Below are 25,016 nucleotides of genomic sequence, written 5' to 3'. Positions count from 1 at the left end.
AGGGGTGAAGGGGGGTCTGCTGGCGCCGACTCGCCGGCAGGGTCTGGGCCTCAGTCTCCCCATCTTTGGAACGGGGAGGGGGCGCCTGGGCTGCGCGGACGTCTCGCGGCCCCGGGGGCTCCGGGCGCCTTGCGGTCTCCCCGGGGCGCCCACGGGCCAGCGTGGCGGCCGCGCGGGAGCGAGCGCAGGGGGCGGCGCGGGCCCGCGGCGGGGAGGGGCGGGAGCGCGCGGGCCCGCGGCGGGGAGGGGCGGGAGCGCGCGGGCCCGCGCAGGCGGCGGCGGAACCGGGCGGACGGGCGTGCGGCCGCGAGTGTGGGACCCTCCGCTCCGCCCCGCTCCGCCCCGCTCCGCTCCGGCCGCCCGCGCGCCGCTCCTCCGAGGCAGCCGAGCCGCCCGCGCGCCGGTGAGTGGCCTGGGGCCGGGCCGGGCCGGGCGGAACCGGGCCGGGCGGGGGCGGGGGCGCGCGCGTCGCGGGGGCCCGGCCGGTGGCGTGCGGGGCCGCGGGCGGGCTGGGGCGCGGCGGGGCTCCCGCGGGGCCGAGCGCTCGCGGGGCCCGTGCCGTGGGGATGGGGAGCCGTGCTCCAGGCTCCGGGCGTGCGTGTGTGCACGTGCGCGAGTGCTCACGAGTGACTTCTGGGCGCGTTTGGGAGCCTTTGAGGACAAAAGTGTACGTGTCCGTGCACGCGAACATGCACCCTGCGTCCGGGAGGGTGTGAATGCGTTTCTCACGCACGCGGGCGGGCACCTCCTTGCACCCACCAGGCGGCTCCCTCCCGGGTGCCAGGGAGCCCGCGGAGGGAACTAGGCCCGGGGTGGGCTCCCGGCGGGTGCGGGGCCTCGCGCGCCGAAGGGGGGCGGAGGTCAGACCCGCAGAGCCAGGCTGGGCCCCGCAGACGGGGAGGCCTCCTTGCCGGGCCTCGGTGGGGCCCCAGGATGCTCAGGCTGGGCTGCGGCTCTGCTGCGGCGGGCAGGGCTCCTCGGCCTGCTGCTAGAGGACGCGGCCTCAGTTCTTCCTGAACACCCCCCTCTGGGTCCCTTGGCTCCTCTTCTTCCGGTCTCTGGCCCGGGCAGATTTTCATCTTTCCCGCGGGCCTTGGGGGGTGGGGATGGGGGACGGTGACCCTGGGAAGGCCAGGGGTGCCAGGACACTTGTCTGTGTATCTGAGGGTCTCTCGCCCTGTCTCTGCCTGCTCTGTCGACTAGATGCGTATTCATCTGACTTATTTACTTGTTGAGCCTGGGCTCCAAGCATGAGCCCCCAAGACAGTAACAAATTGATCACAGCAGGCTTGGGACACTGATTTCCAAGGTCTGTCTGCGCAGCTTTGACACAGTTTTGGGGGGAGCTTTAGAAATGTTGAAAATCTCTGCAGTCAGAAGGCTTAATTGGGGATCCCTGGGTGGCTCAGCAGTTTGGCGCCTGCCTTTGGCCCAGGGCGCGATCCTGGAGTCCCGGGATCGAGTCCCGCGTCGGGCTCCCGGTGCATGGAGCCTGCTTCTCCCTCTGCCTGTGTCTCTGCCTCTCTCTCTCTGTGTCTCTCATATAAATAAATAAGTAAACAAACAAATAAACAAATCTTAAAAAAAAGTCTCGATTGCTTTAAGGGCAACTTCAGAAACACTGAACTCCCTCGTCCCCCTGAATTTTCAAAACTCAGCTAGACTTTCTGAGGAGAAAATGTCGTGCGCAGGCAGATCTTGGAGGCACATTTAAAAATCGTGGTGTTAATGGAAGAAGAATTTCATTGAAAGGGATGCAGAGCGGCTGGAGGCGCCTGTTCCCAACGCAGCAGCTTACTGAGTGAACTTTGGACGTCTTCTTTTAGCAAACAAAACCTGGAAGGAAACAAAAAAGATCCACATTCTTTTTCTTTTTTGTCCTAAAAAGAAATGAAAAAAACAAAACAAAACAAAACCCAACCCACCTTCTGGGTTTGCTGGAAAGGCTGCCTCTTCTTCTCCCCTCAAGGCCAGGCCCTCCCTCCATCCCCCACTCCCCAAATAAAATATGCCTGTGGGGAGCTGTGGATGAGTCACTCCCTGGCAGAGAGCCCCACGGGCAAACATTTGGGAAGGTTCTTGCCTAACTTCCCAGAAGAAAAGGCCCAGGATTTAAAATGGTCCCTGTGGTTTGTCAGCCTCTGCCGTCCTGTCTGCTTCGGAAATGACTAAAAGTAGTTTCTGTCTTCAGAAAATAAAGTCTCAGACTGAAGCAGTGGCCCAGGTTGGTCTGGGCTCTGAGCCATTTCAGATCATTCGGGTTTCAAGAATCGAAGCTCCTGGCTTTGCCAGGTGACGTTTCCAGTGGCTTTGAGCGAGGAGGGGGCAGGGGAAGGGCAGGGGAAGTCATGCTTACGGAGCACCTACTGTGTGCACTTTTAATCCTCCTAGTAGTTGTGGGCGCAGAGACACAGAGACCTGTGTCTCTGTCAACCCTGTGTCTTGGGACTGCTGAGAGGAGGTAGAGGCAGAATCCTGTCACCTCCCTGACTTCCAGTCTGCCCTCCACACCAGGGGCCTGATAACTTGTCTTCTGAAGGTGCACAGGCTGGGTGCTCGGTGCTTTCACACACATCTACTCATTTCATCTTCCCCATGAGGTTGGGGGTTGTCATCTCCATTTTACAGATGACCTAACTGAGGCTCAGAGAGATGGAATACGAGGCATAATTTTATGAAAGTAGCATCACAACTAATGGCCACCATTTGTTGAGGGCATCCCATATGCCAGGCACGAAAGCTGTAAGTACCTAAATTCACCCAGTCCACCCGGCAGCACAGAGACAGAACTATCATGGTGCCCATTTTACAGATGAGAAAACTGGGGACACAGATGAAATCATGTGCCAAAGATCACAGGATGCTGTGCGGTTGAAGTCAGGCTTGTCTGAGCAGAGCCCTCCATCTTTCCATTGGACGTAGAAAGTAAAGGTCACTGTGTTCCAGGTTCTTGCGGGGCCAGGTTCCTCACCAGGCTCTGGGCTTCTGGGAGACGTCTTCCCAGAAGTGCTGCCCTCCTTCCTTGTCTACTCTTGCCCCTCGGCGGTGGATGACCCATGCCTAGGGCCAGGACTGTCAGATAGAAAGGGCTGCAGTTCACATTTTTTTCTGTCCTCATGAAGTGCCAAAGATTGGTTTCAGAAGGGAAGTGTCAAAACAATTGTCAAAAAGAGAAGAATATTCCCTTCCTCTTCTCGGGTCAGACCAAGCAAGGGAGTTAGAGGGTGAAGAGTGGAAGACCCTGGTGAGTCATCCAAGATTAAATGCGGGTTGGCATCTCCAGGCTTCTGTGGGGAGCAAAGAGGCTGGGGCGCTGCCCTCGGGAAGAGCCCCAGGCTTCTGACCCCAGGTGAGGGTGCGTTACATCCAGGGCCCTGACTCTGCGTCTGAATATCTGACAACAGGGTTGTTTCTACATAGGCTTCTTGTCACATGCCACTTTAGCCCTGTGCCTCTCTCTCTAACTCGTTCATTTCCATTCTTATCACGGTTTATACTAAGCTGTTCTTGAAAAGAATGTTGTGTGTGAGACCCGGTGCGGTTTGGGGGGGAGTGTGGCACCCCTGCAAGTGTCCTTTGATGTTGGAAGGAAAAGGTATTTCTCTCCCTTCTGATTCTGTTCTGCAAATTGATGAACATTCGCAAATTGCTTTGAGATGCGTTAATTTAAGGTGTGAAATAATAGATCTTGTGCGAAGGCTCAGCCACATATCTCTGGCATTGATGGATTTCTCTCCCGTCTGGCCTGTGACTTGGGGAGGTAAAAATAGTCCTTGTTTCTACATACATACATACATACATACATTTATTTATTTATTTATTTATTTATTTATTTATTTAATTTTTGCTGATGTCATTCTTAGGAAGCGGTGTGCACACAACCCTGGTCCTTTCCTTGGCTATCACTTTGGATGGTTGCCAGAATGCTGGCGACCCGAACGAACGTGGAGCTTTGGGGAGCAAAGGTGCTCCTGGAGTTGTGTGAGGAAGTCGTCGGGGTGATCTTCCTCTGGGTGTCTGTGAAATCGCTTTGAAATGAGTGGGTGGTAGATGACCAGGATTGTCCAAAGATCCTCAGTGGCTTTTGGGTCTTTGGCCAGCTGCTTATATCTGACTCTTGGGTAGAGACAAGATGGCCTTTGGGGAAAATGTTTTATGTATTTATTTATTTATTTGTTTTTAGCCTTTTGTTTATTTATTTATTTATTTTTAAGTAAGCTCAGTGCCCAGTGTGGGGCTTCAACTTGTGACCTTGAGATCAGGAGTCAGATGCCCCACTGACTGAGCCAGCCAAGTGCCCCCAAAATATTTTATTTTAAAAAGAAAAAATCAGGTAACTCAAAAAAATCAGCTTCACCCATTCCTGTCTGAGCTGGATAACATACTCACAGCCCCTTCCTTTGACCCAAGCTGAATTGAAGCAACAGCCTTTTCAGATTCAGCTTCCAGACAGGAGCGGACATTGAGGCCAATCAGTTGGTGGTGTAATTTCCTGTGACGTTCAATTTGGGAACTTGAATGTGGAGTGTGATCTAGCATTTTGACATCTGTCCCTCTAACAGACTTGCTTGTGTGGAAACAGACCCACATACAAGCCTCTGCTGTGCTGTCTCTAATTCTGGATTTTCCACAGACGACTGCTCTGGTGGTCTGGTGGCAAAGGCCTGGTCTTCTGGCCAGGCCCCTTGGCGTCCACAGGCAGGATCACCGCACCCCAAACCCAACGGGCCACTTTGGCTGGACTCTGGGACAGTCGAGCGAGCTTGCAGAATTGAAAGGTGGCGCCCCTAGCCCGGATCTGAAATGCATTCAGTTCCAAGGGCCTTGATCCACTTGGAGGCTTTCTTTCTTTCTCTTCGACATCTGCACGATGGTGACCTCATAGAGAAGAAAAAGAGGCTTTATGTAGGAATTCCATAGAGTGTGAAGGAATTTCTGTGAGGGAAGGGGGGGGAAGCTGCCATTAAGAGAGCCCGCCCTGCTGCATTTCCTCATGTTGTTTAAGCCTTGCACTTCAAAATTAGGCTGGGGGAGGGGCAGTACTTGACCTTGGTGAAAGGGAGCTTGGTTCCTTAGAGGACTCCCCAAGGTCCCCAATTTGTAGTTGAGGATAGGGGGTGAGTCCTTCACTGCCAGTGAGTGGCAGAGTTGGAATTTGTCCATGATTCCTCTCCCCAAGGCCTGCCCTCTTTTGTTCCTTTGTTGTCCATGAAGTCATTGAAACTGGGAGCCGTCAGGATGGGATCTGCAAAGGGGCAGCGGTTACCAGCAAACGGCATTCAGCTCTGATGAGTCCATGCTGCCCCTGAGAAATCTGGGAGTCTCACCATCCCGAGAGGAGCCATGTGCCCATTTTACAGAATGGAAACAGGCTCAAGGAGGGGAAGGTGCTATGACCTACAATCGCATTAAAAGCTTGAGCTTTGGCACCAGATGGAGTGAGGTGGGAAGTCCCAGAGCGAGTCGTTAATCTCTCTGAGCCTCCGTTTCCCCAACTGGAAAACAGACAGTATTATGACCTCAGATGTTTGAGGGGAGAACTATAGGAAATGATGGATATAAAACCCTCAGCACATGGGTAGTGCCCCGGAAGTGCTTGGTGTTCACTGCCTGAGATTTTATGGGAGGTCAAGAAACCGTGTGATTATTAAGGACCTGCCCAAGGTCACCGGGGCCCAGGGAAGGTTGTTTCCTGTCAAGAGCATTTTTAGTGCCCTTGCATGTGGAGGCTGAAATCAGGCTGAAAGCCTCTCCCAGGTGCCACCAAAGTGATCATGATCCTCAAAACAGATTGGGAAGAGGCAGGGCAATGTGGTAAATCGAGGCGGGCTTTAAGTCAGGGTGCTCAGGGCGGCTCAGGAAAATGTTTATAAGCCTAGATTTTGCACCCTCCCCACACCCCCCATGAGGCTTGGCAAGGGAGCCTTAGAAGATTTTGACGCATCCTCTCGGAGTTGGAGGGTCTCGGGAGGCCCCAGAGCTGTGTCAGCCACAGTATGTTATTAAGCAAGGCAGATGTTTTGTTAATTATTTACACAGCGCCGGGCGCCATCAGAGGTCTGTGCTGACAGAAGCGGCTGTCACAGACCTGGGCCTGGGGGCAGGTAGTTCTCAGTAGGAAGCCAGCAAGCAGAGTCCTCCTGGAGGGTCTGTGCAGGCGTCCGTGTGTTTTGGGCGCTCTGTCCTGAGCCACGTGGGGTCCAGTGGGGCTGGCCTGTTGTCCCTGAGGGAGGGAGAGGTCCTTGTCCCAGGGAAGGGGCTGCCCCTCCTGAGGCAGCTTCTGTAGGCATTTGTCAGCTCTTCACACCTGAGACCCTGCTGTGGTGTGTGTAGCAACACTGAATCCAGCACCTCTACTCCCTCACCTGGAAAATGGGCTGGTAGCAGTAGGGCCTCTAGCTGGGCACTGTTGGTTCTTGCTCACCCCTTGATTCTTGGACACTGTTTGGGGAGTGATTTGCCTCAGAAACCCAACTTTAGGACTAGAATTGTCAAAAAGGAGCCTTCCCTGAAAAGTCACAGAGTGAGGGATACTGATGGGGAAGGGGGGGGACAGGGCAGACCTAAGCTCATTTTCCCCTGGCCCTAATCCTGTTCTGTGTTTTACAGAAAGAGGGTTTGCACGGGTCATTTTAAGAAAAGTTTCTTATACGAAACATCCATAATCTATAAGTCTGTGGAAAAGAAAGCAGATTGGTGGTTACCAGGGGCCGAGGGAGGTGGGGGGCATGAGGAGCAAACTGCTCTACAGGTACAGAGTCTCCTTTTGGGTGATGAAGATGTTTCAGAACCAGAGCGAGGGGCTAGTTGCATGGCATTGGAAATGTGTTTCAGCACCCTTACCCCCTCCTGATTTCTTTTGTCTGTCACCCCCCTCCTGGACTAGAATGTAAGCCCCATGAGGGTAAGACCTGGTCTGGGGACCACTACTATGCGGTGCCCAGTGCTGTGCCTGGCACATAGTAGGTACTCCATTAATAGTTATCGAATGAGTGGAAAATTTCAAGTTTCAGAACCCTTGAAGAATGTGCGTGTAGAGTTACTGAATGTGTTAGTAAACTTTGCTTCTCTCGGTGGGCAGTGCAGGACAGTTGTGCCCATCTGACCCACCTCTGTCCAGAGAAGATTTTTTAGGTAAAGGCTCAAATTATTCCAAGGGAGGAGCCTACACTTATAGTAAGGCTTGTACCTTCCAGAGTAATCAGAGTCTTTTCCTTTGCTCCTTTCCTGCAGAGGTGGCTCCTGATGTCTGTATAGGAGTGGTTTTGGGTTGGAACAGGTGGGTGTGTGTCTTAAAGGTACATTTTCTATCAAGTATACTTTTTTTTTTTTTTTTTTTGTAAGGAAGGTGTATCTTTTGAGGGTTGCTTAGGGAAAGAGAAGTGTTTAATTCTCCCAAGAGACCTCTGGGCACAGACATTGCTATGCAGCAAATAAGCAGGACCCCAGAGTTCACTCAGCCCAGAAAATGGGGAGTTGTGGTTTAAAGAAGTGATTCCCTAGCTGATGTGGCCTTGATGGGCTTACCAGGGTGGGTGCCCAGATGCCAGGACCACTGCAGACTCCCTGGCAGATGGACAGGGAGCCCACCCATACGCTTGGTGGGTCCTGCCAAGTCCAGCCACACCAGGATCTCAAGTGTGGGCTTGGTAAACCTGGGTCAGTGTATGCGCATTTCCTTTGTTCATCTCCCCCAGGAATTTTAGCGGACTTTTGTGTTTGTTTTAAATGCCAGCCGTCCCAGCTAACCCAAGAGGAAATGAGGACTGGATTTTTGCCTGTGCAGAGGCTGGGGACAAAGATGAGGGCTGCCCACTCTTGATGGTGACAGCACAGCATTTGGGAACTACGCAAAGAAAATACTTTTACTCCGAGCTAACAATTTTTGTTTGCACAGGCCTTTTTTTTTTTTTATGATAGTCATACAGAGAGAGAGAGAGGCAGAGACACAGGCAGAGGGAGAAGCAGGCTCCATGCACCGGGAGCCCGACGTGGGATTCGATCCCGGGTCTCCAGGATCGCGCCCTGGGCCAAAGGCAGGCGCCAAACCGCTGCACCACCCAGGGATCCCTGCACAGGCTTTAATGACATTCCAGGCCTTCAGGTATCACCCATTAATAGGTGGGCACGTGATGTCTGTAATTTCCAAACTCTCAAAAGGGAAGTGGTCTGTAAAAGCATTTTAGTGACATTTGGGGACAAGAGAGGCTGTTTGGAAGATGCAGTTTGGTTGCTAGTACGTTAGAAGTTCCAGGATGCTCGAATGGCTTATGGGGCGGCATCTTTGAAATTGCACAGTGCTGAAAATTCTGGGACATATGGTCACTGTGATGTGCTAATGTTAGTAATCGAGGTATTTAATTACCCAGAAAAACCCCTTTGCTTATCCACTACGGGTTACTGGAGAGCCTTTATTTCTCAGGAGGAAGGTCTCACACTGTGTAATCCGGACCAGCAGACAGGGAGTCATTATCCCTCATTAATTTATTAGCTAATTAAGTGATTTATCTGGTTATGCGTTTATACCTTCCATTGCTGTTCATTGGCAACATTTGCTGGGCCCTACTCTGTGCCTAGACTGGTGCTGGACACTGGGGATAGAATGAAACAGAAGAGCAAATATTACTGAATCCCCACTGGGTGCCAGCCCATCAGGTTGTGCTATGGGCCTCAGGTGAATTCATTTCCCTGTGGATGTTGTCTGAGTACCTACTATGCGCAGACCCGTGGAGATGCCAGATGAAAATGACATGGTGCCTTGTGGCTAGAACTCTCACGGCATTTTGATGGTGTCTTTTGGTCCCAGCCCTCTGCTTTCTGTGGCAAACCCAGCCAGCCACCGTTCGCAGGCCCTGGAATGAACCAGAAACAATCCAGATGCCCTAGGAACCTATGTGAAAACAAGGCATCCCCTTCACACGTTGCGTCTCAGCTCCGCATCTTACCGCCACCCAGCATTTTGAGACAGAATGTGAGATCTCGTGGTTGGTTAAATACATAAATATTTTATGTCTTGATATTCTGAAAACGAAGCCCAAATGTGCATAACAGCAGCACATCAGTGCTATCTTATAACATAGATCATATGTTATAATAATCTGATGACATGTTGCTTAAATATTTATGGACTGATGCACCATGACAATGAGGGGAGAGAGTAGTATTGGAGCAGAGTCGAGGCAGGTGCTAGAAAGGAGGGAGCAGATCCATGCGATCTTGGGAAGTGCCACGTGATGCCCAGGTTTTGGATGTGATGTTTTGGGGTTTCATGACAATAGCAATGGCAGACATTTATTGAGCACTTGCTGTGAGCTGCGCTCTTCCTCATTGTTATTTCATCTAATCCTCACAGCGACCCTTCAAGGATGCTACTCTTAACAGTTACAGAGGGGACCCTTAGGCCCAGGGCAGGGCAGGTCTGCCCTAGGCTCCACAGCTGGAGTAGCCCAGGATCAAACCTGGGTCGGCTGCAGTCTGAGCCTGTCTTCACCGTGTGTTCTGCTCTATCCGTGACCAGTCGTATCAGAAAAGCTGCCACCGCCACCAGGTACTAACTGGACTTCCTAAATCACAGAAAGAAAGGCGATGTCTGTGAAATGTCAGGGAGGAATAGAAATCACAGGAACAAATATCTAACCCAGGAGGGGCGATTGCACGCTGCCAGCAGAGCCACCACCCCACATGCCTGTCATGTGGTGGGAGGCTCTGGAGGTGGCAGTTCCACCCCTTGGCCACTCTCTTCACTGCTAGTTTTGTGGTTGTTCAGGGAGCTGTCCACAGACCCTCCTGAGTTAGTGCCCAAGGCCCCAGCCTCTGCGTGTGCCTTCCCCTCTCCCCACAGTGCCACCCTATAGACACAGTAGCCCCCCAGTCTCTGACAGCCCTGTGAGGTAAGCCCCCATGTCTCCACCTTACAGATAAGGGGCTCCTGCCCCCTCCCAGAGCCCACTCCCTCCCTCCGGGAGGCAGTCTGCATGTACCAGCCATTCCTTCCATGCCTTCCAGGAGGCTCTGCTGGACCGGCCTCCCTCGACCGAGCCGTGTCACCATGAGTCCTGCCTGTTTTGTGATTGCTCAGTGTCCTGCTGATCGTCACATATCCAGCACTGGAAACGGAGCCTGGTCCGCAAGACAGAAATAAGTTACTAACTGTAGGGGTTCAAAAAAGAAGCTCCATGGACCAGGCTGAAGGGAGGCTGAGGTCTGAGAAGCTTTTCAGCCAGTGATCGTCTCAGAACGCTTGGTGCCTTCTAGTTCTGTGGAGGCCTAGGGATGTCCCCACGAGCCTCCAGGCTGCCCAGGGATGGAGGTCAGAAGGTCATATAAATGGAAGTCAGGGCTGGCTACATAATTTGTGGGGCCCCACACCAAGTGAAAATGCAGGTCTCCTTGCTTAAAAATCAGGAAAAAAGCTTTTTCTTTCACCATCTCTTTCATGGTGGCTTTTATGAACTCTCTCCAACGCCATGCTTCCTTGGGCACAGGGACACTCGGGGCGAGTACAGACCCTCACAGTTACCCTGTGGTGTGCCTGGCCCCAGGACTGCACCCAGTCCCTGCCAAGGGTGGAAAGTGGCTGAGATTACTGGGGCAGGGGGCCGGGAGCAGGACCACTTGTGAGCTCAGGCTCCCAGCCCCCAGCACATGCACCACTGTCCCACCGGACTTCACTTAAAAAGCACAAATTCAAAGATAAAACGAAGACTTTAAGTAGTGGACACAGAGCATGAAGCTGCAAGCATGAGGCTCCCTTCAGAGCGCAGGACGGGACGAAACGGCACTGGTCACATGTATGTGAAGCTGGTCCTGATGGCAGGGGCTGTGGCTTCCTCCCACTAACACACACATTTCAGAGAGCAGGGTGCCTGTATTGGGCCCCGCATAGGTGTAGGCCCAGATCTTATTTAGGGGAGAAGTTCCACTGTGAAGTGCGATCTATAGACCACTGGCCTGGGATGTGAATGCGGTCAGTTGGCCAGCTGCTCTCCCTCCTCACCCTGAGCCTCTCGTATCAAGTATATACTGTGGATGGGAGTCTCCTTGAAAATGCCCCCCGCCCCTCAATTAAGTTCCTCATGTAGTTGCCAGATGTTAGTGCATCGACAAACCCATCCCCTCACTTCTTGTCCTTGAGTGACAAGGGTCAGAAATCAAATGACGAGGTTGCTGACCCACCCACTCAGGAAGAACGCCAAGCAGGTGGTGCCATAGGGATCAGAGAGGGCGGGGAGCTCGGATTCCACCAGCTTCCCACGCTGTTCCTAGCCCTGAAGCTGAGGGACCTGGCAACCACAGGATGCAGACATCTGGCTGCTCTCGAAAATGTGAATGAGGGAGGCTCAGGAAAGTTAACTAGTACTTATTATTTAGTACCTAGTGTGTGCCAGTGATGTGGTCAAGTGCTTTCTTTATCTGTGTTGCCTTAGTCAGTCCCCACAACTTTGGACCGGCCTCATTTTCCAGATGAGAATAACTGAGGTCCAGAGATTAAAGCCACCAGTCCAAAGCCATAAACCACCTGGTTTGGAAACTAAGATTTGAACCCAGGCCTGGCTGAGTCTTCCTTCTGCCTCCACTCTCTGTTGCATGTGCATGGGAACAGAAGAGGAGCCAGACCTTAGCTGCTGTGGCCTGTCAGCTCCTGCCTGGAGCAAACATCCTTCCTGGCAGGGAGCAGGTCCTGAGGCTCTAGCTCCAGCATTTCCCCTCTGTGACCAGCCAGCCGGGTGGCTGGTCTCAGGCTGAGAGATGGAGGAGGGAGCTGGTGGGTTAACCTCAACACCCTGCAAGCCAGCCCGCCTCTGCCTTCTGCTCCTCACTCTCCTTGGCTTGTTGCTTCCCACCACAGTTTTCTCACTTGAAAGTGAGGGGGAAATCTCAGTTCCCGTCTCCGGGGGAGTTTGTCTGATCCAGTGAAGTAAGCACACATACAGCAGCCATTCAGCAGTAGGTGGCCGTTATTATACCAATTAACGACATGCTGTGGGGTGAGGCCTGCAGCGTGGTGGCACTTGGGACGCTCAGGAGCTCCTCACACTCTGGGACAGCATTAGCAGTCCCTCGTCCCTGAGCTGCGCTCTGAGATTCTTCACTTCCGTGCTTTGTTTGTTCATTCATTGATCCAACAGAGCCAGGCACTGTTCTAAGAGGCATCATGAACAAGAGCTGACATTCTAGTAGGGGAGAGCCGTCATAAACCAGAGAGGAGTAAAGAATGCCCAGTGTTACTGGTCCAAGTGTTGGAAACAGACGCAGGGTAGTTGTGGTGTGGGGGTCCCTCCTGGGGTGATATCCCCGTGGCCTCCCGAGATTTCACATTCTGCCTGTGGTTCTAGATCCCAGGCCCGTACCCTGCCCAGGGGGCTGGGGTGGCCTCATGGGGCTTGCTCTGCCTCAGATGTCTTTGAGAAAGTGGTTTTCCCAGCTGAAATGTGGGAATTTTCACTCCGGTTCTCCCAGGACTTTGGATGGCTCGTTCTCAGGGCTGCTGTTACAGGGGCCAACTGGGGCAAGTCCTGGCCAGGTGTTCTTGCACAGACTCCTCTTGGTGACCCTGTGAGGTAGGTTCTTTAGTCCCATTTTACAGACAAGGAAAGGGAGACTGAGTGAAGATGAGTCAGTTGCCCAAGGGCACACAGGAGATCTGTGGCTGAGTCAGGATTTGAACCCAGGCCTTGGGCTCCCAGAGCGCACATCCTAAACCGTTCTGTTTTAGTGTGGATGGATGTTTCTGTTTTTCCAGGCATCAAAAGAAGCCATGTGTTCTGCTCAAAGAAACAGATGCTCAGTAAGCACCTACTTACTATGTGTCTGGGTGGTGCTGGGTACTGTGGGAGGGTGTGGCTGAGAAGAATGCTCCGATTGGCCTGAGAAGTGATGGCATTTACTCTTTCCTCCGGGGCGGGGGTGGGGTGGGGGGTAGGGTTAGCTCCATATTAGGGATGGGGAGGTAGAGGCCCAGAGAGGTTCCGCAGATCGCAAGGTTACACAGCCCTGTATAATCTGACGCCACTTGCTCTGCCTGTCACCAACCAGAGCTGTCTCATGCCAGCTTCACCCTCATTTTGTACTTGGACTAATTGAAGCCCAGAGAACAATTCAGTGGGCTTGATTCCGAATTGGAAAGAGGATGGGCCTTTTGCACGATTTAGGAAATGGCTGCCTTTCCACAGCAGAATTGCTTTTGAGATGCCACTGACTGTCAGGGTAGAAGACCGGAGAAACTAGCAGGCAGGGAGGACCTGTGGGTTGGGCCTGGGGCAGGCAGCTGTGTCAAGGGCTCCTCACCGGACTGACACCAGGGCGAGAGGGTTCCTTGGCGTGGGGCAGGAGGCGGTGGACAGGCAAGCCGTTTAAAAGAAGATGATTCCAGAGCTGGCCTATCCCCACCATTAGCAGACAGTCCTTAAACAGCCAGGAAATGCTGTGGTGCATGTTCACAAAACGGTGAGCTGGCGATCAGACCTATTTATTTAAACCCAGAGTCGAGGAGGCTAAAGACTTCAGCTCTGAGCGGGCACGCCGCCTCGCAGTGGCAGGGGAGCCTAATCTTCAGGGTTTTCTTCCCATTTACGGGTTTTTTGTTGTTGTTGTATATTTGTAAAATGAGGCTTCTGCTGGCAAAAGCAGGTCTTAGCGCGTGCGGCAGCTCTTTCAAGACCTAATAAGGCCCCAAAGGAGGGTGTGTTCCGGCAACACTTCCCTTCCCTCCGGGGGCGGCCCGATTCGGCTTGCCTCCTGCACTCTGGGCACCTCATACCATCCATCTTGCTCCCCATTAACAGAATTACTGCCATTACTTCTGCAAGGATGAGATGGGCCCTTTGGAACGGCCTTGGGGACCAAGGCAGGAGCAGCTGCCATGAAGTTTTGCTTAGAGGGGAAAGGAAAGAAAAAGAAAAACCAAACTCTCACAAATGGATGGTTCCTGGGGTCTTAAGAGCCCGGGCCCAGGAGGAGAGGGGCGTCGGGGCAGGTCCAGCCCTGCTTCCCGCTCACATTCCCAGGCAAGTGCCTGATGCCTTTCAGGGGAGGGTGGACCACACAAGTGATGGGGCCTGGGGTTGTCAATCTGGGATCCTACCTGGAGACCCCTCTGTCAGGGAGCAAAGAAGGTGGGGCTGCAGGTTAGAAAGAGTGTTTTTGCCTTGGCTTGAACTGCTTCAGGACTTCGGGAGTGATTTCCTGAGGGGCAGCTGGGGGTGGCTTGGGGTGAGCCCAGTCTCTCTCTCCCCTCATTGGTGAGGGAGAGACCATGAGCTCTATGCCCTTTGAGTCTCCTTGGTTGGCTCTTGATACCTGGCTTTAGGGGTGAGGTCAAGGCCCACAGAGGCCATAGGGTCAGTGTAACAGTGGGAGGGAAAGCTGAAGGGAAAGCAAGAGGAATCAAAAAGCAACAATTACTTCCTGTCCCATATGGAAGCATCCCCTGACTCTCCAGTGACTCAGGGCAGGTAGGGGGCCTGTGTGTCACTGGGGCGTGTTCAGAGGGGAAGTCCTGAGTCTAAACCTCCACCCCATGCCCAGCCAACGCCAATTCTCTTAACAGGGTGTTATTCTTTGTATGGAACTATCCACTATCCTTTTAAAAACAGCTCCCCCTCTTATTGCTATGACTCCTTTTTTCATCTGAGCATCCACCAGGGGTTTACATATGTGAGCATCAGCTAGTGTTCACCTTTAAACAGCTGCATTTTATAAGTGAGTCCCAGGCTCAGAGAAGTAAAGTGACTTGTTTAAGGTCACACAGCAACGATTTGAACCCAGATCCATCTCCCTGTACCAGCTGCTGCTCTGGTACCTATAAGGATCCGCAGGGGATAGCCAGGTGGAGAGGGCATGCTGGTGGGAGCACTGGGAGGTGTGAAGCAGGGGTTGCAGGAAACCAGAAGAGGCTCTCTGGAGCCGATGTGGTCAATGACAGGTGTTACCTGAGATTGGGGTCAGACAGGTAAGGAGGCCTTGGATACTGAGCTCTGGAGTGATGACTTTATCTGGAAGCTTTATTTTTTTTTTTAATTTTTATTTATTCATGATAGTCACAGAGAGAGAGAGAGAGAGAGGCAGAGACACAGGCAGAGGGAGAAGCAGGCTCCATGCACTGGGAGCCCGATGTGGGATTCGATCCCGGGTCTCCAGGATCGTGCCCTAGGCCGAAGGCAGGCGCCAAACCGCTGCACCACCCAGGGATCCCTATCTGGAAGCTTTAAAGGCTGATACAGGAGGGGCCGTGTTTCTGGTGGCATGTGTGGATAATGGTTTGATGAGGTGGTGGTAAGCCTGGGAGGCTGCTGGGGAGGCGCCAGTGTGGACAACAAACTGTCTCCGAGCGGTTCAGCTGTCTGAGGCCACAGTTCCACCAGGAACGGCCTTTGGCTCCATGCCCCACCCCCCAACCACCCCCACCCCACCCCAGCCCTTCCTGCTGGCTGTCTGGCGGGAGGCTCCTCACCTCTAAACCCCAGCCTCCCTCACAGCTTTCTTGTGAAAAGCAAGGCCAACGCCTAAGACTTGCTGGGGACAATGTGAGAATAAATGATAAAATATGTAAAGCTTGCAGGCTGCTTTGGGAAGGGGGGAAAGGTGCCATGGATGTGTTATTTCCCCTAGATCCGATTTCTGTTTGTCATTTCTTTCCTCCCTGTCAGAGAAGCTGTTTTGATTCCTGGGGATGAAAGAAGTCAGAGTTAATGGGAGCGCTGACGCCGGGCCTCTTCAAGGTGTCTGTTGCCGGAATACATTCATTTCCCCATTTCCAGGCCATCTCACTTATCTGCAGGAGCCTTGGTTCTGATACACTTCCCAGGGATTGAATTGTGTTGTCACCGTGATTGAGTTTTGATTCTCCCTTGATTGACTGATTGATGGATGGATGGATTGATCTGGTGAAGTCAGAAGCAAAGCTGTGAAAATGACTGGCTCTGAGTTCTAACGTATGTCTGTGGCACATTGTGTATGCGGGGTGGGGGTGGGGGGTCAGAGCTTTCCCCACCCGCGGGAGTCGGCCTCTCTGGCAGCTGGTGTTAGCCACGCAGTGAGGGGGGCTCACAGCCTCAGGTTGGGCATGCAGCAGTGTGGCGTCATAGATGTGCCCCGCGGATACGCTGGCTGTTCCCAGGATCTGTCCGGGTGAAGTTTTCCACAGAGGCAAGATTCTTGGGAGGGTGAGCCCAGGCTAGCCCAGGAACTTCTGTGCACCCTCCCGTAGAGCCCCAGTGGTTCTAAAGCAGATGGGGTTTTGCCTGCCATTAAGGCCGTAGCACCTGCTGGGGATGCAGCCTGAATATTTTTATGTTAAATGGACAGATGTAGATAAGGAGATAAATGTGTCCCATACTGGCTGGGTGACTTCATGTATCTGGGGTCTCGTTTTTATCATCACCAGAACCTCTATTTCAACTGGGGAGATTGAGATTCAGAGAAGTGAGGACTGTGGCCAAGACACCCAGCAGAGAAGCCTCAGGGCTGGTCTGCACATGTGTGTGACCTTCCACTCCCATTAGAGCACTGGTCCGTCTGCCTGGCCTTTCCTTCTAGTCACTAAGATCCCCCAGGGCTGGACATGGCCTGTCCAGACCAGATCTGCACTTCGGCTCCCACATCAGGGCCGGCCCCTCCTCCAAAGCCCCTCCTCCTCTCAGTGCTGGGTGGAGATGAGACAGGTGTGCACCCGGTGTGCCAGGCACACCCTAGGCACTTTGGCCAGGGTTTCCCAGCAAGTAAAGTGAAGGAGCCCAGATTCCAATTCAGGAAGGACAGTTACCTGCTGCCTGGGGAGCAGGTGGCTGTGACCCATTATCATGGGCATCATGTTGGAAGCAGAGCCACTCCACTCTGAGAAAGCATGGGGCCTGCCAGGGCTGGGCAGGGTCGGGGGGCAGCCTCTTGGCTCCCCAGGAAATGTGAGGCCAGATCAGGCCCCAAACCCACTCAGTCCCCATGAGGCCACCCCAGTCCACCTCTGGCTTCAGTGGCTCCACCTGTGCAGTGTGGGCGTCAGGAAGACCCAGCCTCCCCAGGTGCCGAGAATGTGCCGAGCAGTTTGCTGCACGGTCTGAATGAACTGTCTGGTGACCGTGGGAAGCCAGGCCTCCTTACCTGCACGCCTGGCCGCCTCCTCTGCTACATTTCCCTCCTGGCACTTACTGCCGCCCCACGTCTGTATCTCTCTCTCTACTGCCTGACACCTCCAGGGGGACGGGATAGGACCTCCTCTGCCTTGTGCCTCAGACAGCGCTTGGCTTTGTGAGCCTCTGAGGGAATGTTCGATGAATGACGATGGGGTGAAAAGGAAACGGAGGCCCGCAGAGCCACACGACGATGACAGGTAGGGCCCTGGCTTGTGCGGTGCCGCCTGGGGCCTCGCTCACCCACTAGCTCTCGGCCGGTCCCCACATTGTCCCCGCAGGTTCACACCGCCCAAAGAAACTTCCAGTCTGCGCCTGTGGCTTTGGAACAGCTCTGAAAAAGCATGTCCTGTGACTGCTCAAGGAATCTGGGCCTTTCGCCCAGAAAAGAGTGTGTTTCCTGGCTTCCTGAGAACTGGGGCCCACCCTGCCCCTGGCCCAGGCGTACAGAAGGGGAGGGCGGGAGAGATGGACTCCAGCCCAGAAAGCGACAGCGTCAGACCTTATCGCCTGAGGTTAGCTGCCCTGTGCCCGAGACTGTCCCAGTGAGGACACTCCAGCATGGCCACTACCCTGAGCTCTCCGGCAAGTTTCCCCAGGGTCTGGGGCATTCTCTGGAGGGGGATTTGCACGCTTGAGTTACTGGAAAAGAAGCACACCTCGCACTCCGGCAGAGTTTTCTCCCCTGGATGGCCCTTCTGGCACACCTCACTGCTTTACCACGTGGCAGACGTGGGTGCGATGTTCACGGAGTGCGGCACGACCCGCTTCCGATGGGTCATCAGGCTGCCAGGGCCAGATGTTTCACAAGCTCCTCTGGGGCGCCTGGCACCGGGCCGTTCCCTGTGAGGCTGGGTGTGGGTTTACAAGGTGTCCTTGAAGAGCGCTGGAGTCACCCAGCCCATGATGTCTTACATTGAGCAATTTCACGATTTGGTTTCCTTTTCAAGAGTGGGGCTGTGCTTCTCTCTCCTTCCCCTGCTTTTCCTTTGTGTTTTCCCTTCCCGGTGACCCTCACTGGCTGGCCTGGAACGCATCTTCCCTGGGGCGGGGAGATCAGCCACTTCTCAGAGGGGATTAGCTGGAAGTACCTAGAGTTTAACTAGAATATCCTGGGCAAATTTCTGAGAGGGAGAGAACCTTTTTCATACACATAGGAGAGTGGGGGAGGCCAGCCTCACGTCTCCTCAGCCAGGACTGGGGAAAAAAAAAACCTGGCAGGGCACCGTGGCTGGAGTTTGCTGGTTCCTGAATGCCAGATCCAGGCCAGGCCCAGGGCTAAGTGAGATTCTCACCTGTCCATCAAGAAATGAGAAAATTGGGGCAGCCCCGGTGGCCCAGGGGTTTAGCGCCACCTTCAGCCCGGGGTGTGATCCTGGAGTCCCGGGATCGAGTCCCCCATAGGGCTCCCTGCATGGAGCCTGCTTCTCCCTCTGCCTCTCTCTCTCTCTCTCTCTCTCTGTCATTAATAAATAAATAAAATCTTTAAAAAAGAAAAGAAAAAAAATAAAAGAAATGAGAAAATTGAAAGGCGGGCCTGGTGTCAGCTACTTTCTTATGTCAGGTGTCCTCTTTTATGCGGGATGGGGATTATAGATGGAAATTTTACTGTGGATGCCAGAAAAAGTTGGCAGCTTTATATCCATCTTCAGAATTTAAGAGAAACGTTATAGGCCTGTGAAATCCCCAGACCTGGAAAGCATTGGTTTACTTCCTCTGCAGCCTGAGAAACACAAATTGAGCCTGGAGCCTTCGATGAAGTCTGCAGAGCCTGGGGAACCTGGGAAGATGGCTGCATGTGTTCTCTGGCCAAGCTCGGGTGGGGTGGGAGTGTTTTCATTTCCTAGAGCCACAATAACAGGTCACCACAGACCCAGTGGCTTATCGTGACATCGGTTCACTGTCTCACAGTCCTGGGGCCAGAAGCATAAAATCAAGGTGTGGGCAGGATCGGTTCCTTCTGGAGGCTCCAAGGGGAGGGTGTGCTACATGTCTCTCCTCACTTCTGCTGGTTCCCAGCAAGGCTTGGTGTCCCTTGGTGGGTAGACGCAGGACTCCACTCTGCCTCTGGCGTCACATGGCCTTCTGGCTGTGTCTTAGACACCAGTTATTGGACTGAGGTCCCACTGATCCCATGTGATCTCATCTTCACTTGATTACATCTACAAACAGCCTATTCCCAGATAAGGCCACATTCCCAGGGTCCAGGTAGACATGAGTTTGGTGGGGACCCTGGTACAGGGACCTGAGCGGGGAGGAGGAAGGGTTATCCACATTGGGCATGGCCAAGTGTTAGTGCTTTGGAGTGTCTGCAGCTATTTGAGTTGAAACAGGGTTCCAAGGGGGACTGCTGTGGCTCCCTGTGATTGCAGGGCCCAGGCAGCCCCAAGGTCCCTGCTGACATCCCTACCAGAGGAGACAGATGCACACAAGGACCCAGGTCCAGGGAGGGAGAGCTGTCACCACAGCCAGGGCCAGGTCGTGACTGGACTCAGGGTTGGGGACCTAGCCACCCTCCACTCTGACTCCAGAGTCTGTGTTCTGTATCCTAGACTTGTGTATATCCTTTAATGCAGGTGCCAAAGATGAGTGGATCAGCTCATTGGAGCTTCTTGAAAGATAGTCCATCAGCATTTAGTCTTTTGGTGGCACTGGCAAGGACCCTCAGAGGCCCAAGACCCTCAGTGCTCTGCACAAGTCCCCAGCCCTGGCTGTGCTCCTTTGGCCTGGAGTGTGGCCCCTTCCAGTAATGACAGGGCCCGCCATTCTGGGCAGTTCTGCCAGTTCGGCCTCGCCTGCTCTGTGGCTTAAGGGCTGCCTGCCTGTGTGGCAGGAAGGAAGGATCTAGGCTCTTCTCTTCCTCCAGGGACCCTTATCTGTTTTGGCAAAAAGGCTCTGTGGTCAGACATTTCTGGGTTAGTATCCCAGCCCTGATACCTCCTAGCCAGGGATCTTGCTCAAGCAAGTCCAAGGCCTCTCTGAGCTCCGTGGCTCCCCTCCTGTGAAATCAGAGTAATGATTCCAGCCCCGAAAGATGAGGGGATGGCTGCGTGGCTTTGAGGTTGTAACACCCATCTGTGAAGTCCTTCAGGTACCTAGTATGGAGCCTGTTGCACAGTAGGTGTTCAATAAATACAAGCCAGATAAGAGAGAGTGTCTTGGAGCCTGGAATATAAACTTCATGGAACTCTTGAGACATGGTCCCAGTGTAGTCCCTTGAGAGGGAGGTTCTGTAGGCATTTGCTTCCTTCCTTGTGTGTGGGCACAGTTACCTGAGCTGACCAGGGCAGACATGGGAGGTCAGGTATGGTGCAGGTAGCATCAGCAGAAGAAAGGTGCTGCTGAACCATGTCTGGGTCTTTGATTCCTCCCGTGATGCATTCAGTAACATTATATCTGGGCTTGGCACTGTGGGAGGCAGGGTGGCACGCAGAAGAGCACTGGAGGGGGAGTCTGGCTTTGCAGCGCTTACCAGCCCTGTGTGCAGATGCTTATGACCCCTCATCGGTGCTGCTGACCCTCCCTCTCTGCTGCAGACCTGAGGCCACTGCAGTTGTTTGGGCCTCTGTCCTACAACTGATGCCGGGCTTGCCGGTCTTCAGGACTCTGCACCTGCTGTACCCCCTGCCTGGCGTGCCCTCCCCCTGCTCCCCTGTTCAGGGCAGCTTCCTGTTCTGAGACAGGACAGACAGACTGCACATCCCTTTTCCTGTGTTTCCACACCCCGGGTGTAAAAACAGCTGGGTTGTAGGTGCTGGTTTGAGACTCCTGTCTCTGAACGAGGAGCTCCATTGAGGACAGAGGCTAGTCCTAGTGTGTGTTTGAAGATTGAGTCAACAAACAATTGAATATCCTTGGACACATCGCTTCCCTGCTCTAGTCCTCAGTTTCCTGTCTTTGAGATTTAGGATGTGGGCTAGTGGGTTCTTTGGGGGCCTTTCTGAAGTTTCTGGTGAGACATGCACTCTTAAATGAGTGGATTGAGAGTTTCTCCTTCTCCAGCAACTGCGCATGTGTGCAAGATGGCCACTGATGCAACAGTATGCACAGAGCATGGGGAATTTTCTGGATGCTCAGCACCGCGTTCTCAGTTAAGGGATTCCGGTGTCTTTGAAAAGACAGGCCTGAGGCAGCCCTGATGGAGTTATTTTAGCTGCAGCTGGGCCAGCTTTCTCCCACCTGTCTGTCTACAGGAGTCCTCCTCTGGCTTGTGGAGGGAGGAATGTGTGCACTTGCTGCACATGACTCTCTCTGTACTTCTATGTCTGGCCAGGGCTTCTCCTGAGGATACATGTAACGGGTTCTCCTGGGGCCAGTCCCCGCTTCCTATGTTCCAGGCTGGTGCCGGAATTCACACCTCTACCTGTTTCTCCCAGCTCTGCAGACTTGTGCCTCTCTGAACCTCAGTCTCCTGATCTGCAAAATGGAGGTAATAATTCCTCGTGGGAATGAACAAGTGTGCCCAGATCTGTGGCACAGTGTGTGGCCTGGGGCGGGAGCACAGGATATCATAGCTGTTCTTCTTGGCATGAGTATTCCTTACTCTAGAGAGATTGGGGCAAAACAGATCAGCAGTCTACTTGCTTAAGCCAAAAAATGTTGTCTGAAGAATTTTGTTTTGGAAGACAGGTTTTGGGTCAGAACCTTATTCCCTCAGGAATTTCATGGTTGAGCATCCAGGCCTATTTTATAAGCTTGGTGACCACCCAAGCCTTTGAGCCTTCCCAGGTCAGGCTTTTCGGGAATCTCTTCCACAGCTGGGCTACTTTTCGTGTCAGTAGCACCATTTCCACAGAGCGGGCTCTGTCTGGCTATGAATAGATGGTTTTTCCCTCTTTCTTGGACGCCTGAATGGCAGTCTCTCTCCCGCGGTCCCAGAGGCCAACCTGTGTGTAAAACTCCAAAATGGACCTCAGAGCGGGGCCGTCCATTCCTGCTCCGACTCCCGGTGCTCAAAGAGGTGGGTCATTGGCTGCAGTGACCTGGGAGCCTCCCGAGGGCCTAGGCTGTGGCTATCAAGGCTGCTCAGCCAACAGAAGTCACAGAAAAGCCAGCAGCTTAGAGTGGCTTCCAGAGTCTTCAGAAACAGGCCTGTTGGCATCCAAGCCCCAGATGCAAAGCCTCTGACAGTAGGATGGGCGCTGGAGATCAGCTTGCAGCAGGCTAGAGGGCCTTATGGTTGAGAATGTGGGCTCTGGAGCTGCACCACCTCGCTCGAGGTCCCAGCCCTTCCTCCAGCGCAGCGGGCCTGACCTTTGCATGCCTCGGTTTCCCCGTTCTGTATGTAGAGATGATAATGTAATGTGAGGGATGAGGAGACTGACATCACCTAAGTGCATTAGAACAAGGCTTGACATGTAGTAAATAAACACGGGTAAACCGAAGCCCAGAGAGGGAAGGGACCTGTCTGTGGTCACCCAGCAAGTCACTCGGGCAGCCAGGCTGAAGCTCATGACTTCTGGTCTCATGGACATGTCCCTCCTCCCCCTTCACCCTCAGACTTTTTCAAAAAGTCTGCCTTTTGCAGAGGAAATCGCGTGACCCTTCAGCCCGCAAAAATTCAGACTGCACAGAATTTCGGAAACTTCTTTGGGCTGGCTGGGGCCTCGCTGCTGCAATTCTGTTTGGCTGCAAGTTCTTTTTTCTCCCTTTTTTTCTTTTAAAGCTCCAGAGGGTTCCTCCTTTCCTGTCTCCTCAAATAGAAGAAGTAAGCTTTGGGTAAAGGAGTACGAAGACTTAGATCTCTACTGGGTGTCCCCGAACCAAGCTCTCCCCACTCCCGGGCCACAGTTTCTCCATCTGTGAAATGAAAAGGTTTCCTCTTTTGACAGGTGGACAGCCCCCACCTGCCAGCCTGTGATGGCTCCGAGGACAAGTGAGCTGGGAGGTGCCACCCCAGTGCCACAGTGTTGACAGTCATGTGAGCACTGACTAAGCAAAAGCTGGTGACGCATCCTTCTAGGAAGTGAGGTGAAACCTGCCAGAAATGCCACCCACTTCCGCCCACCTCCTACTTTCAAAGGTTACTTGAATCATCAGAGTGGCTTGCATTATTCTCACTCTCCTGTTTCAGCAGAATACTCCTCAGCCCCTCGGGATTGAGCCCAGGGTGTCCAGGAGCATCACATCTGCGGGCCTCTAGGGTGTCAGAACTCGGGGACTCGGTGGCTTCCTGATCTCTGATCTCCTGATCACAAGCCCTGCCTGCTGCCAGCCTAGGGTCAGCCCTCTGAACTCCGTTTTCCTCATCTGTGAAATGGATGGATGAGCCCTGCCCAGCAGGGTAAGATAGCAAGCTCAGTATAGCTGGATTGGGGCCTCCACAAGTATTCCCACAAGAGGAATACTTGGCCAAGCCAGGAAGCCTGGAGACAGATGCTGGCCCATGGGGTCCAACAGCATCCTGACTGCAGCTCTCCCAGACTTTTGATGGGCAGCCTGGGGCCCAGCAGGCCTGGGCCTGGGGCAAGGTGGCCATGGAGCCAAGACTCGCAGCCAGGTTGCTAGACCGGGGGTTGGGGGGGGTGTTGCCTCACCCCCTATTCCTCCTTCTCTGTGTTTGGGCTCGCTCTGAGGTCAGCCCTGGTGCCAGCAGGGGCCCAGCCTGGCTGGGCCTGGGATCTCAGAGATGGGTGCCTTGCTGGACCTAGAGCAGAAGGTAGGGGATTCAGGGCTGAGCCCTACCTTGCTACCCCCAGACAGGGGCCTTGGGCAGTTCCCACCCCTCAGCTCCCATCTCAAAAGTGCTTCTCTGCCCACCTCTGCAGGTTGTCATGTGGCTTCACAAGGTGGTATAGGCATAAATCCTCTGTAGACACTCAAGAACTGTCCAGATGGGAAGAATTTAACATTTGTCATCTCCTGGGGCATTTGTGTGTTCCTTTCTCTCAGACAGTGGAGGCTCTGGCCCATGAGAGCCAGGGGATAAGCAAATATTGAATGAATAGGTGACAAAAGTTATTTATTAAGCACCTGATACATATCAAGCCCCACACAGGGTGTTTTCCATAAGATGCTCTAACCGTCACAATGGCCCTGGGAATTTAAGCATGTCCCCATTTTATAGATGATAAAACTGAGGCTTGAACTTACCTAAGGTCACATGGCTGGTGATTGAAGAAGCTAGGATTCACACCTGACTCAGAAGTTCATGTGGCCCATAGTGGCCCACGAGGTCACCCCCTCCCAGGTGTGCTGGGAAGTGTTTAACAAACAGGTCCCTGGGAAGAGGTGGAGAGAGGGACTTGTCCAAAACCCTGACTTGGAGTATTTGCCGAATTCCATGTGTAAATCTTCCTCCCGTGTTTGATTTCAAGCAGCCAATGTGATACCAACTGTCACAGAATTCCTGAGAATGTATCGAGCAGCCCTCCTGAGCCAATAGTGGCTCCAGTGCACCTCTGCACCCTCCCCTTTCCAAGCCCAAAGAAGGCCAAAGAGTTAGCAGTGGCCTGGCCTGGGACAGCAGACTGGAACCAAGCAAATGGCTTGGGTGGGGATACATATGCCTCTGGACACATCCCCAGCCCTGTCCCACCGGAGCCCCTGGAACCCCTTGGGGTCCTGATATCCCACAGAGACTGGGGCAGGATAGATGAGACCCAGAGATACACCTGCAGGATGATGACTGGAATATTAAGGCCTGCCAGCCCCACCGTGTGCAATATTCCTGCCAGGCCTGGAGCAGAGCCCTGTAAACGCCAGGATATAATGGACAATAAAAGTCGCCAGAAAATAGAGAGTCTCCTAGGACCACCGGCATCCCTGCCACACGCTGCCGGCTGGAACCATGAGTCCTGTGATCACGAGGCACGATCGTCGTGTAAATATATAGGGTCTCTCACTAGCCGCAGGCCAAGATTTATTTTATTGAGACAGTTGGGGGAGGGG

The 25,016-nt window shown here is 53.5% G+C and overlaps 1 protein-coding gene across 6 annotated transcripts in view; it reads left to right on the top strand.

Moving 5' to 3' along the window:
* The first annotated feature begins 292 nt into the window (after positions 1–292).
* Positions 293–25,016, top strand: part of NEK6 (NIMA related kinase 6) — an 83,200-nt gene continuing 58,476 nt past the window's right edge. Inside the window, exons 1-2 of one of the 6 annotated variants that reach the window (XM_038549404.1) lie at positions 312–403; positions 21,443–21,555. The gene's annotated coding sequence lies outside the window, so the exon portion shown is untranslated. Of the gene's footprint in view, positions 404–3,117; positions 3,350–21,442; positions 21,556–25,016 lie in introns of those variants that run through there. The other 5 variants (XM_038549399.1, XM_038549398.1, XM_038549400.1 and 2 more) reach the window with 5 other exon arrangements.

This window comes from Canis lupus, chromosome 9, assembly GCF_011100685.1.
Source record: "Canis lupus familiaris isolate Mischka breed German Shepherd chromosome 9, alternate assembly UU_Cfam_GSD_1.0, whole genome shotgun sequence".
Classification (NCBI taxonomy): domain Eukaryota; kingdom Metazoa; phylum Chordata; class Mammalia; order Carnivora; family Canidae; genus Canis; species Canis lupus.
Note: the sequence above shows the minus strand (reverse complement) of the source record. Positions and strands in the feature narration are given on the sequence as shown.